This window comes from Tasmannia lanceolata, unplaced genomic scaffold (genome assembly GCF_043159265.1).
Source record: "Tasmannia lanceolata isolate RefF3 unplaced genomic scaffold, GAP_Taslan_0.1 ptg000008l, whole genome shotgun sequence".
In the NCBI taxonomy this organism is placed as follows: domain Eukaryota; kingdom Viridiplantae; phylum Streptophyta; class Magnoliopsida; order Canellales; family Winteraceae; genus Tasmannia; species Tasmannia lanceolata.
In genome coordinates this window covers 28,056,991-28,070,839 of record NW_027518685.1, presented here as the reverse complement: position 1 = coordinate 28,070,839, position 13,849 = coordinate 28,056,991, and the positions used below count along the sequence as shown (strand labels likewise).

Below are 13,849 nucleotides of genomic sequence, written 5' to 3'. Positions count from 1 at the left end.
CAGATTGAGTTCGTGTGTGATTATTGTGTGTGTACTTTCTCTCAACTTGCACAAATCTGTGATCTCTGCATGACTCTCCCGCACCCACAAGACGCTATGAATACAGTCTTCTTGTGGAAATTGTTGCCCATTTTAGTGGGAAATGATGTTAAATTTGTGGGAAGGGGGACGATATATCATTTCCTTTATTAGTGATGTTTCACAATTCTGACTGGAATCAGGAATTAGAATCGGCATCCTATACTGATTCCCTACAAACAGAGTGGAAAAATTTTAATTCTAAAAAATTCTAATAAAAAAATTCATTCTGATCCGGACGGAATCAGAAAACCACTTACCATTCCTGCATTTCCCCTTTTAATTCTGTCTTGCTGTTTCGTCTGCCTCTCCTGATTCTGTTTATGTTTTTTTTTCCTGAATCAAATGCTGGAATCGGGCAGTATCAGAGGATGTCGATGACTTAAGAATTGGAATCGGTATTCTAATCCAATTCTCTGGTAAACTGAATGGAATTAAATTTAAAATAAATATTAATTCATGAAACTCCAATGAAATTTCATTTCGAAGGGCAGAATCAGAATACCATCTCTTACGGTGGGAAACACATTTTGGCATTTCACCCCTTTAATTTATGTGTGGGGTAACCATTTATATGTGCTAGTCAATGGAAGTCTATTCCAGAATCGGAAAATGATTTGGGGACACTACAAGGGGATGCCATGGCCGGGGTGGCTTCTCGCCGAGCGCCCCTGCAGGTAGGGCCAGACTATCTGCTCACCTGTAGCACTATCGCCATCCCTGCACTGGCCTTCCACTACTGCGCCCAACTAGCACTTCTCTACGAAGTAATGGGACTCTTCTCTTAAGCCGCATTCAGTATGATTTGGTGGATCAAACTATGGGCAAGTCTCCATTTGAGATTTTCCAAGGAAAAAACCGAACCATAAGACCATGCCTGGCAGCCAGGATTTTTTTTTTTTTCATGCGTTGGGCGGGTGGGAGGAGGAAAGAGATTTGAGAGGCCACGATTGAGGTGAGGGTGAGAAGTAGCTAAAATTCAAGAAAAAGTCAATACTGAGTATAGTTTTTTGTTTCTTGATTTTTATCCACTTCTCACCACTTGGAGACACTAGTTTCCTGATTATTGTTTCTTGATTTTTAGCCACTTCTCACCCCTTGGAGACACTAGTTTCCTGATTTTTAGTAGGGGTGCAACTCCGGTCGATTTTTCGGAATTCGGGTTGAGCTTGTACCTTAAAATCAGGTCAGGTTCGGGTTGATTCCAATTCATTTTTTAGCAAAAGCTCAACCCAACCCGACCCAAGTTGCACCCCTAATTTTTAGCCACCTCACTTGCTCTACGCCCCTCTCACACCACTTGAAGACACTAGTTTATCATGGGGAAAAAAAAATCATGATAGGCAAACATGCCCTAACATTGGTCACAGAACTGAAAATTGATAACGTTTGAAAAGAAAACAGCAGCGCCATGAGCATTTGGGTGGTTTTTCATAACTCGGATAGACAAAAACTATTCTCCTATTCAAGTACATGTATCTGAAGCAAACGGGGCTAAAGCAAGAGCTTTGTTGTGGGGCCTTAGATGGTAAATATTGTACACAAGTAGATTTTGTTCTGTTGAATGTATGGTCTCTCTAATAACAACTAGGTGAATATCTCCAAGGCAGCAGCATTGTCGCTCAGCTAGCACTATTGCTACAAACATGGAACATAAAGACCATGACCACAGCTTCAATGTCCACGTCATAAATAAGTCCACAATGATTTCTGAACATGCAAATCATTTTCCACCTCAGAAATAATTCCACAATGATTTCTGAACATGCAAAAGCACATAGTAATTCGATAGTTTCAGAAGTTGGGTGAGCATCCAATCAATCAAGAACCTAATACAGTTGGTAAAGGATTCATTTAACTCGAGCATGATGAAGGGCAAAAAAAAAAAAACATTCTTATAAGCATAGGGAGATTTTTATAGTTTCACCCACAATAGCTGTCTAGCTTTAGCCCATTTTTTACCAAGTCCAATACCTGCAGGAGCTGTAAATAAGGTTAGAGCTTCAAATAATTAGAAGTTTCAGGTATGCACAATGGATTGGAGAGGTCTTCGCGAGTTATCAAAAGGCAATGAGTAAATTCTTACCCAACAAGTTCCTAAAACAGTATGCACTTATAATTTAAAAATTGGACGCTTGCCAAATTTATAAAACGGTAGGAAAATTTAGATTTTCAAGGATGTTAGAAGCGCATTATAACAGGAACAAATATTTTCAGAAATTAAGTTCTAAGCCAATGTAAGAATGGATAGATAAGTAATTAACTGGAAGCATATCAAACTAGTCAAGATGGGCGCTCAACCTTACAAAGAATACGTGTTCATATCATGACTACTGCTTCGAGTAATCCACCATTGCGCATCAAAAACTAGTTAAACATACAAGAAGTTGTGAATCACTTTATGAGGAGACTACACATTCAACAACTGGACCTTATCCAAATAGTTACTTCCCTCCCATGTTCTAACCGCTGCTATGATAAATATTTTTTTTTTAAAGGACAAAAGCTTCGACATTCGATGCAACTCTAAAGTGGTCAGGAAAAACATGCATTAGCGGCTCCTTACTGCTATGGTAATTTTTTTTTAAAGGACAAAAGCTTCAACATTCGATGCAACTCTAAAGAGGCCGGGAAAAACATGCATTAGTGGCTCTTACTGTTAATGGTAATTCAAGCAAGAAACAATCATTGAGATTTACCTTATTGTCTCCCAATCAGAAAATAACCCAACCAATCAAATAATCACTCACTTCAAGAATCAAACAATGTACTATACACCAATAATGCAGCAAGTTCATCTCCTTTCCATGAGGTCGATACATCATTCAAGTTTGGAAGGCAGACTAGATTGGAGTTGAAGATGTCATGCAGATATCCAGGAAAAATTTCTCCATTCAGGTGATAGGAATGCACCAGCAGGTCCCCCCCTAACCCCAACCTCTTATAATCAACTGAACACTGAAGAAAACCCGCAATCCCCCAGCAACCCCAACCTCACAGTATTTTTATGCTTTTATTTCAGAATTGGGTAGTTACTTTCTGTTTTCTTCCATTTAAAATTGAGAATGCAATACATGTTGGTACTTAATTTAGTGATATTTGAAGATCTTCAAGTTTTATATAGGGAAATGATATTTGCGCCAGAGTGTTTTGATAAACATGCGCTCCACTTGTCTGTTGTATAGTATTTAAAGAGCTTTAAGAGCTTTTTGAGAACCGTAATATCCTCTGACATCTCTTTAAGTACTACACGATAGACAAGTGGAGCGCATGTTTATCAAAACACTCTGGCACTGATATCATTTCCCTCTATATATTATGGATTGGAACTGGAATTTTTTATTTTAAATAGATATGAATGGCATACATGAGGTTTTTTTTATTTTCTTTACTAAATATATGTAGTATGGACCATAATTGCCAAGGTGGGAAATGGATACGGGAAGTGAAATAGGAAACATGAATGGGAAACGCAAGAAGAAAAAAAAGGGGAGGGGGGGGGAGGTGTGGGAACATGAAAACAATAAAATCATACGAGAAACATCTTAAGAAACACATTAGAAACGTTTCAAAAATGATAGAAAAACGTTAATGAAAATGCATGTGAAACACAAGGAAAACATAAAATATATGGTTTTGTAGATTTAAAGTTTGTTAAGTTCAAATTCCTATTTGGATATTTCTTACTTTTAGTTTTTATTGCGGTATATGTTGTTGTTGTCCTTTTTAATATCTATTCCACGGTTTTTTTTTTTCTATGTTTTTTTTTAAAATGATTTTCGTAAGTTTCACACATTTTCCACATGTTTCACATACGTTTTCTACTAGTTTTCCATTCGTTTCTCACGTGTTTCATATAAGTTTATTATATGTTTCCCATGCATTTCGGAAACAAGTTTCCCACCTTTCCGAAATGCGTTTTTTGTTTGGAGGTGTTTCTCATGCATTTCGGAAACGAGTTTCCCACCTTTCCGAAACACGTTTTCTGTTTGGGGGTACGTATGAGGATAACAAGCTTTATTTTCTGGGTAAGAAGAATATATGATGTCCAACGACCCATCATTCAGAGTCTGTTGATCATACCATTCAGGTGTACTTGTGACATTGTCACCTAGGACACATCTAGTTATAGTCTAAGAAGATGTTATTTCCAAATAAATTTGCTTTGAATAGTCAGTCAACGTTAGGTTGTGAGACACGCCAATTTTCTATGCATTATAGAACTCCCAATCCCTATAGCACCAACAGAAGTTCTACACCATTTTATTTATTTTTTTGAAAATTAAAATATATCTGAAATTGAAGAAGTTCTACTACATTTTAATTAATTAATTCAAATATAAGGGTTCCTTCCCCGCAGTGTCTGCTTCTGGCTTTCATTATTTTATATCTTTTATTGATGATTATTCTCGTGTTACTCGAATATATTGGATGAAACATCGTGATGAAATAAGCATTGTGATGAACTCAAACATAGAGTTAGGGCATTTCATAAAATGTTGCAAACTCAATTTGATGCTAAAGTTCGAGGTTTTTTTACTTAGACCAAGGCTGTGATTATCTATAGTTCTATACTATGGTTTGAGTGATATTTCCTCGACAAATGTACCAAAACTCAACTTTCTTGTGCATACATACAGCAACAAAATGGCGTATTTGAGCGACAAAACCACCACCTTTAGGAAGTGACTCAATCCCTTCTTATTGGGATAAAGAATCGAAAAATCTATTGGGATAAAGCAGTTTTAATTTGCTTCTTGATGATTAGCCTACTCTTGTACTGGATGGAATTATCTTCTAAAACTCCTCAGATATGATACTGAATATTCTCTCTTCCACCAAAGATCTCTGATTGTGTTTGCTTCATTCATATTATGGGTCCCACGAGAAACATGATAGATCCCCAATCCATTAAATGTGTATTCTTGGGATATTCCAATGGACCAATACTCATATGGGATACAAATGTTTTGTGTGGTCACTCGAAAATGATTTGTAAAAAAAGGAGTCAATTCTCCGAAGATGTTCTATATTTTTCTCTTTGAGTGATACTGTTGCAACTACTTCTTTAGAGGCTCACAAGCCTCTTCTAATTAGTGTTACAATTCAGCAAAATGTCCTCCTAACAAACTTAATAGATTTCACTTTCAAAAAGAAAAAACACACAAACTTAATAGATTTACATCAGGAGAATATCTCGAGTCCAGATAGCAGACTGATCCAAAGAATGCCTACAGTCACCTGATTCACCAGGCATTACTCTTGCTCCACCTTCGCTATTGCTCTCCATAAAGAAAAGAGTCATACTCGTCATCCAATAAATCGCTTTGTTTCCAATAGTTCATTGTCTCCTTCCTTTCGAGCATATCTTGCTTCTAATTCTTTTGTTTTTATTTCTACGAGGCTTGTAGATGCTCTGGCTCATCCCAAGTGGAAAAATGCTATGTCAGAGGAGATAAGACACTTTGAGAAACAGAGAACATAGGATCTAGTTGACTTACCAACGGGAAAACATGTTAGATGCAAGTGGGAGCACATATTGAAGTACAAACTAGATGGTGAACATTGATGGAGATAAGGCACACCTTGGGTCAAAAGATTTCATGCATTTGAGTGGTTACTGATTAGTTTCTCTCTATGGCTGCCAACTAGATCTTGATCTTTGCATCAATTAGATGTGAAGAATACCTTTCTTCGATGAGATCTCCAAGAGGAAATCTATATGGAATTACCTCCAAAGTTTCGTCCTCAGGCCGAGCAAGGAAGGGTGTGTATACTCTTCTCAAAGACCATTTACGGTTGGAAACAATCACCACGAGCATGGTTGCAACATCTTAGTACTACTCTTTCTCAAATGGTATTCGACAAACTGCTTATTGGCAATTCAGTTTTCATCAGAAATACATTAGGTACCACTACAATTTCAATAGTATATGCAGCTGCCATTGTCCTTACTAGGGATTTGGTCTTTGAATGGTGATGAATAGGGGTGTAAACGAGACGAGCCGAGCTTGGCCAGGCTCGGCTCGGCTCGTTAAGCTCAAAAGCTCGGCTCGGGCTAGAACCAGGCTCGGCTCGGCTCGGTCAGGCTTGGCCATGCTCGCGAGTCGCTCGCAAGCCTTACCGAGCTTGGGTTATATTAAGTTCACACCCCTCATCTTCCCTGGACAGACCTATATAGTGTAATTTCACTACTTGTTTTACACTATGGGGGGTGGTCCAACTAACAAATGGGGTTCCTAACAAACACAGAAACTCTACCACAAAAACCCCATTCAAACAAGTACAAAACAATAGATAGGGTTTTAAAAAATAAAAAAATAGCAGCCTTCATCTTCTCTGCTTAAAAACTCCTTCAAAAACCCATTCGAATAATCTCCACAGCAAACACTATAAAAAAACCAAAAGTGATGAATGAACTTACACAAATCTGGAGATTACGTCGTCAAAATCGCATGGGAGAGAGCTCTGCTTGAACAAGAAACCCTCCCGTGGAGAACAAGCCCTCGATCGGTGGTGAAGGAACCCTTGAAACCCTAGATTCTTTCGTTAGTGCAGAGGAGAAACCCTCGAGAGAAACCCTCGAAACCCTAGGTCTCTCTGTTTTGCCCAAATTTTCAAAAATGAATGTGTTTCGAGTTTCGACCTCTTTTCTATAGCATCTCAATCGACGGTCCAGATCACCACTATTGAACGACGCTCCTCTATTATGCGTTAACTGCTCACTAGTGCGGAGATAACTTGTCTACACCTGTGCATAAAAAGTAATATGATTTCGTTGGACTACTAGATTTAATATACATATATTAATACGATTTAATATATTTATTTAAATATATTAAATTCTTAACGAGCCTTAACGAGCCGAGCCGAGCCGAGCCGAGCCTGGCCTAAATCGGGCTCGGTTCGTTAAGCTTAACGAGCCTGGCGAGCCAGCTCGGCTCGGCTCATTAAGGATTCGAGCCGAGCTCGAGCGAGCTTCCGAGCCCGAGCAAAAATTGACACCCTTAGTGACGAATTTATTAATAACCTACATGGCAGAGATGGTCAAGCTACACAAAAATTGAAAAAAAAAAAAAAAAACAAAAAAAAATCAAGGAGGAAGGTAATCAAACATCTTCACCCTCAACTCCGGATCGAACAAGATGATTCACCTCACCTTTGGCTGAAAAAAAAAGCATGCTGAAAAATTGGGCCATGCACCTCAATAGCGCCACTGAATCTCCAAGGTTAAGGAGTGCCATCTCTAATTCCACCAGATCATGATCAACGATTCTGCCCCCCACCACCACCACCACCGCAGAGCCAAGCATGAACCTTCACCCCATTAAAATGGTAAACTCCAATCAGCCCCGAGTAAGCCCAACTAATCACAGGCCCCGCATTGCAAAGAAGACCGTCAACACCCGTAGGACCAATATTCCCTAAGCTCGACCGATTGAAATTCAACTTCAGGAATCTACCCCTGGGGGAGGGGGGCACCTATGGGTGGGACACTCCACCCAAATCAGGCCGTCTATTCTCCTCCCACTATCGACGAATGGTAGATTCACATGCACCTCTAAAAATGGAAAAGACCATTGCCCGATGCACTATAGAAGAGAAGATATGCTGCCTAACGACCCGAACCCCTTTTGGCACCCCTTTAAAAACCCTTCAAACTAGAAAATGAGAGGTCAAATCCCAAAGAGTGTGGCCCTGAGTAGACCAAGTCGCAAAGGCAGCGAGGTCAAACCCCAAAGAGTGTGGCCTTAGGAGACGAAGTTGCAGAGGCCCAAGAATCAAACAACTCAACAATGTGACCAGGAAGAAAAAATAAAAAAACAATGTGACCAGGAACAACTCGACTCACTCCAAACAATCTGAAATTTAAACCCCAAACCTCATGAAAGAAACTACAGTGGAGAGGCAAATGATCAATCGTTTCTCTCAAAGCAAGACACATGGTGCAATGATTAAATTTTATGCAAACAAGTGTACCAGCAAAGGCAATCATTCTGCGTAGAGTAGGCACCCCCATACCCTCCTAGCAGAGGAGATGGAAGAGCACGAGGGAAAGCTGGCGGTAAAAATGATCGCACTGAAAACACACCCTCCAACTTCCTTTTCTAAACCCATCTATTTTCATCTGGCATCTAATGAAAATCGAATTCAATCTGTCCATAAGAGAGGCAATCAAATCAATGTCCCAACTGAAAAAGGCATACAGAATTGCACCTTCCAATCGACTCTCCCATCCGACGATTGAAAAAGGCACTCATGTTCATCTCGTTTTTAGAGGCTACAAAGAAAAGTGAAGGAAAATCATCACTGAAAGACTTATTCCTGCAGCAAATGTCCTGTCAGAATTTGACTCACTGATAACAGCTTTGAATCAAATGTCTTTTTGAAGCAGGGCAAACACAGATAGAGTTGTGCCACAAGTTGTGATGCCCTACAACTTGTACCTATCCATAGAATACTATCCCCAAAACTAGAACCATAATTTTCATTGATGATAAGAGGTCATAAACGATACCTATCTTCACCAAACCACCGAATCCACTTGTTGAGAAGAGCGCTATTCATCTTCATCAAACCTCCAAATCCACTTGATTTTTTTATGACTTGGAGAGGTAAGAACATTGATACAGAGCTCATGAAAAATTGATCCAGTTCAAGCAAAACCCATAAAAAGAGAAGTTAAGTTCTAGATGGATGAAAAGAAGACCCCTAAACATCTCCATTGTAGATGGAAAAACCAAGAAGGAAAGAGCAACGCAAACTAGAGCTTGAACAAAAGAAAAGAGAAGATGAAGGCAGGCAGAGATACTTCTATGAGGACGATTTTAATAACACATGCTCCCATAACTTATGCATAGATGTTCATACCACTCAATATTTTTGTATTTTACATTTTTTTTTTTTTAAAAGACGAATATTTTTGTAAAATAATCTTTGACAATTCATTATTTCTGAATAAGCAATATCACCACCGATATTTTCAGCAGGAGTCAGGAGTGCATGTCCAATCTCTCACCAATTCAAGCTTGAAGAATTTGAATTGTACATCTAACAATGAAAATATAAGCAATGGCCTTTGTGACAAAACTAGAATAGCAAATTCATTTAATAGTCTACAATGAATATAATAGTTCAACAGCAAGCTCGCCACATGAACAGGGAAAAAGTACTCAACTCAACTAAGCTCAACAAAGCCTTTGTCCGAAACTAGTTGGGGTCGGCTAAATGAATCCTTTAGAAAAATTTCATGAAGAAGGTGAAAGGAATCTACCTGGCTCTAATCCTGGATGAACAGGGAAAAAGTAAAAAAAAAAAGTGTTTACTTTGTTCTCTATTTTTTTTTAATGGCTACTTTGTTCTATATTTTACTCACCAAATCACACATTAGACAGGAAACCACATCTAATATTGAACATTGAAACAACAAGTTATGGTGTAAACTAGAATGTCATGTTAGTTCAGCATGAGACATAACCACATATAGGTTTATTTTCTATACTAGTAAATGCATTATTAAAATAAACATTTACTTCAAAACTGGATTCTAAAGCATTTTGACATCTTGCAACTTTCTGCTTGCAATTGTGAAGCTGAAATCCAACTTCAACAGATAACCAAGTAGCCACTTCATTCTTATACAAATGCAATTGCTATGGAATAGATACCCACCCTCTCAACAGTACTGATGCCAGGCCTCAAAGAACAAAACTCGGAAATTACCCAAGAGTTCCAAAGCTCCACTACGATCTTGAAAAAATGGTAAATACCATCTAGATTAGCAGATTTTCACTCAACACGCAAATAGGAAAATGAGGAATATGTTGCCTTGGAGTTAGAAGTGAAATTTGACACCTGAATTCCCCTGTCCATCAAACTTTTGGTCAAAGACCCCTAAATTAACCAATTTCTATCAGGCTTATCAATGGCCACCAACATATCATATTAAACCTCATTGAAAATGATATAAATTTTTGTAGCCGGCCAGCTCGACATCCAAGAGCAAACAACATTCGCAATGAAATAAAATCAAATTGTTGCACAAAAAACAATTGTGAACTCAAAATACCAAGATATGTTTATTGAAATTGTGTCACGATAACAAGGTCCATCAACCAACATATGCTTCTAACAGTTTGCTGTGAATTATACAAAGCCGAAACTATGAATAAAACCACTAGAAGGGAAAAGAAACAGATGGAAGAGTATGAGAAAAAAGAGGCTTCTAGTTTTTGATATGGATCAAGGAAAGTATCAACAACGAAAACAATTCTTCCAGGACACAAATTTCATTCTTATATGACAATATAAAGATTTAAAAGAACATGCAAAAGGTAAATGAGAAAAAATCTTAACAAATAAAATGAAGAAGAATTCGACTGGGTCTACCAAACGATGTGTGACCGCCCACAATTCAGCTACTACTCGCCTTCTCAGAATCAGAATAGAATCCACGATACCACCTAACAAATCTCTCTAGCCCCGTTTGCAAATCAGTTGTGGGCTTGTATCCAAGCTCTCTCTGCGCCAAGCTTATGTTAGCGTGCGTGAATGGCACATCCCCATTTCTCGGCATCTTAAGTACCATCCTATTAGCTTTCTTACTTAACAACCTCTCCAATATACTAACAAGATCAGACACTGGCACCGGCGAGGTGTTCCCCAAATTAAAGACCCTCAATTGAGCATTCCCTTTCTTTTTCCCACCACTCCCAGTACTCTTCTCAGCCGTATCCAACGCCGCCAAACAACCCTTCACTATATCATCAATGTAAGTAAAATCCCTGGCAACAGTCTCATGATCAGCCCCTTCAAAAATTTTAACCTTCTTACCCTTCAATATATCTTTAGTAAAGAAAAAATACGCCATATCAGGCCTACCCCAAGGACCATAAACAGTAAAAAACCGCAACCCAGTAATCGAAAGACCATGAATATGATTATAAGTATGGGCAATCGCTTCCCCTGCCTTCTTAGTCGCCGCATAAAGACTCGCGGGTTGGTCAGTACGGTCAGTTTCCGAAAAGGGTACTTTAGAATTCAATCCATAAACAGAACTAGAACTAGCCCAAACAATAGAAGGCTGTGGATTCGCAGATTTACATACTTCTAACACACTAACAAGTCCAGCTATATTACTTTGAACATAAGAGGTAGGGTTCTGCATTGCATACCGAACTCCGGCCTGGGCCGCGAGGTGCATTACGTGGGTGAAGGGGACAATCTTGAAGAGCTTTCTGAGGAGCGTTTTGTCGTTAATGTCGCCCTCGACGATGAAGACTCCGGTGCGTTCTAGAAGTTTTTGGCGGGCGCGTTTTAGGGTGGGGTCATAGTAATGGTTGAAATTGTCTAGGCCAAGGACTCCATCCCCTCTATGTTTGAGGGCGGCGGAGACGTGGGTCCCGACGAAGCCGGCTGCGCCGGTGACGAGGACGGAGTGGGCGTGGTGGGACCGGGGACGGGCGGAGGAGCGGACGTTTTTTTCCCAGGCGGAGCCACCGTAGCCTATGCGGTGGGTGGTTTTGGTGCGCCGGGGGGAGGGGGGAGAGCGGAGGAGGACGAGGATGATAATGCCAAGAAAGAGAAAGGACCAGAAGGCAAGTTTTGGGAAGGAGGTTGGCCAGCGGGGGCGTGATTTTTCCACCTTGGATTTGCCTGTGGAGGGGTTGTTATCCATCATTGAGAAACAAAGACTGTATTGAAATTAGGGTTAGGGTTTTTGGAACAGAATGAGAGGAAAGGGAGGAGGAGATGTTACTGCTTTTCTGGTTTGGGGGAATCTTTGTGGGGTTTCTTGCAAGGGTTTTATTCTGCAACTTTTGATCTGTAAAAGATGGTGGGTATAAAAGAAAAGAAAGATCCGATTGAGTGGTGTTGTAGTGAGAAAATGAGATAAAAAGGAGGAGGGGAAAGATAAGAACAAAAGAGAGAGAGAGATAGAGATAGAGACGTTGAGAAACAGAAAAAATGGAAGAAGATGAGAATGGGAACGCTTTGGTTTCCAAGAAGAGTATAATAAATGAGGGGAAATGTTATCAGCACTACTATATTTTAATGAGGACACCCCTCACTTTATTAAATGTACGGTATTGCCCGCAACATAGGATGATCCAAACCGTCCATTAGAACCGTCTAACATTCAGATCGGAGTGTTAGGATCAACCTATAGAAATATTTTTTGGGGCACAACCTATTTAGGCTGTGACCCATCTAATGGACGGTTTAGATCATCCTACGGTGGGGGCATACCGCACTTCTAATAAAGCGAGGAGTACTCTCATCAAAATAAGTGCTGATAACATTTCCCTAGATGAGATGCTTTTTTTTTTTTGGTTGTATTCTTCATATCATATAGTTTAAAAATTTTGTTCATATCTTGATTTGATTTGAGTGATGGAAGGAGAGTGTGATTGGTCGGATGCCCCTTGAATATCAGCCCTTGATTTCACCCCCTCTGATTTTATGGGGCTTTATATGGCGCAAGAGGTGCTTAACCACTTGAAATATAAAATAAAATTTATGTGGATGAGACTGAGGTTTGAGAGAATTTTTGAAAAGATGGGAGTCTTTTGATTTTGGGTATGTATGAGAAAGATTTGAGGAACTCAATATTATATGTTGGTATTAGGGTAAGGTTTTTAATGTTTACAAGGGAGAGTGAGTGTTAAAATAGGGAGTGTGGGTATCATAATGTGTGTATGTGGTAAACACATCTGTATGGGTGTTGGATTGGGATGATGAATTGGTGATGGTTATGGAAGTTTGTTATTTGTTTTATGAGATTTTGTACTGGGTAACTCTATTTATCTACAAATAGACAAGTTGCAGGTGATGTGAGACACGCGGGTTTGGTGAGATTCATAAAAAGGGTATTACATAAACTAATTTAGTGCTGCTTTGGATAGTTTAAAACATTATTTGCACATAATTTTATATACATGTAGTCTGATTTGCATACAATCTTATGCAAATATGACTGTGTGATCAATATGCTTCTATCTTCGGATTAGTATATTCCAAACTATAATAGTGAAAGATTAGTGCTTTACATTTATAAGGTTTAAAATAACCTCGGGAGCCACTCATGTTTTTCAATTATGTATACAAAAGAAGCTAATCAAGACATTGTCACATGATCTGAATTGGAATTGCCTAGTCTGTGGCTAGCAACTACATTATCACTAGTCCAATCCCAAGCAATACTCCCCTAAACATGCAATAATTTCAAGGCCACTTGAAATAATAATTTTGTCTACTCTTTAATAATAATTAAAAAAAAAACCCTCTCCTTTAGACACTGGAGTCTTTAGAAAGTAAGAAGGCTGCAGTTTAAATTCTTCACTTAGCCCTGTTTGTTCTCAAAATCCAAAACAAACAAGGTCTGAAAGACACTTATTCGTAATGAGTTTCTTAACCAGTGCGACAAATTAAAAAAAACAATCTGCCCATGTGACAAAGTTAGACTCGAGACGGACCCAATTAGAATTCAAATGGACTCAATTACAATTGAGTCCGATGATAGCCCTACTATTTAGAAAGGCTCTTTTTGCTACACCCACCACATTGATTTAAGTCTTTACACCATGAAGCATGGGCCCCACTGACCCCTCCTGTACCCTTTGTAGCATGAAGCTAGTGGGCAATCTTGACCATCCATCTCACGTGCAGATTTTGCCCCTTGAACTTAGACCACCCTGCACTGTTTGGTCTAACCCTTTTGTTTTTTCACTCACTTAAGGTCACTGGTCAGATGGCTAAGATAGTCTGACCA

The 13,849-nt window shown here is 39.1% G+C and overlaps 1 pseudogene across 6 annotated transcripts; it reads right to left on the bottom strand.

Annotated features, from left to right (window-relative positions):
• Nucleotides 1-1,492: 1,492 nt before the first annotated feature.
• On the bottom strand, nucleotides 1,493-12,072 carry LOC143885055 (UDP-glucuronate 4-epimerase 3 pseudogene; annotated as a pseudogene). 6 transcript variants are annotated; one of them, XR_013253128.1, is made up of 2 exons: nucleotides 10,435-12,072; nucleotides 1,493-1,788 (listed from the first exon to the last, which is right to left on the bottom strand). The product of XR_013253128.1 is annotated as a UDP-glucuronate 4-epimerase 3 pseudogene, transcript variant X2 (transcript). The 6 variants fall into 6 exon arrangements; XR_013253132.1 differs by having other exon boundaries at nucleotides 1,493-1,837; nucleotides 10,468-12,072; XR_013253131.1 differs by having other exon boundaries at nucleotides 10,468-12,072.
• Nucleotides 12,073-13,849: the final 1,777 nt, after the last annotated feature.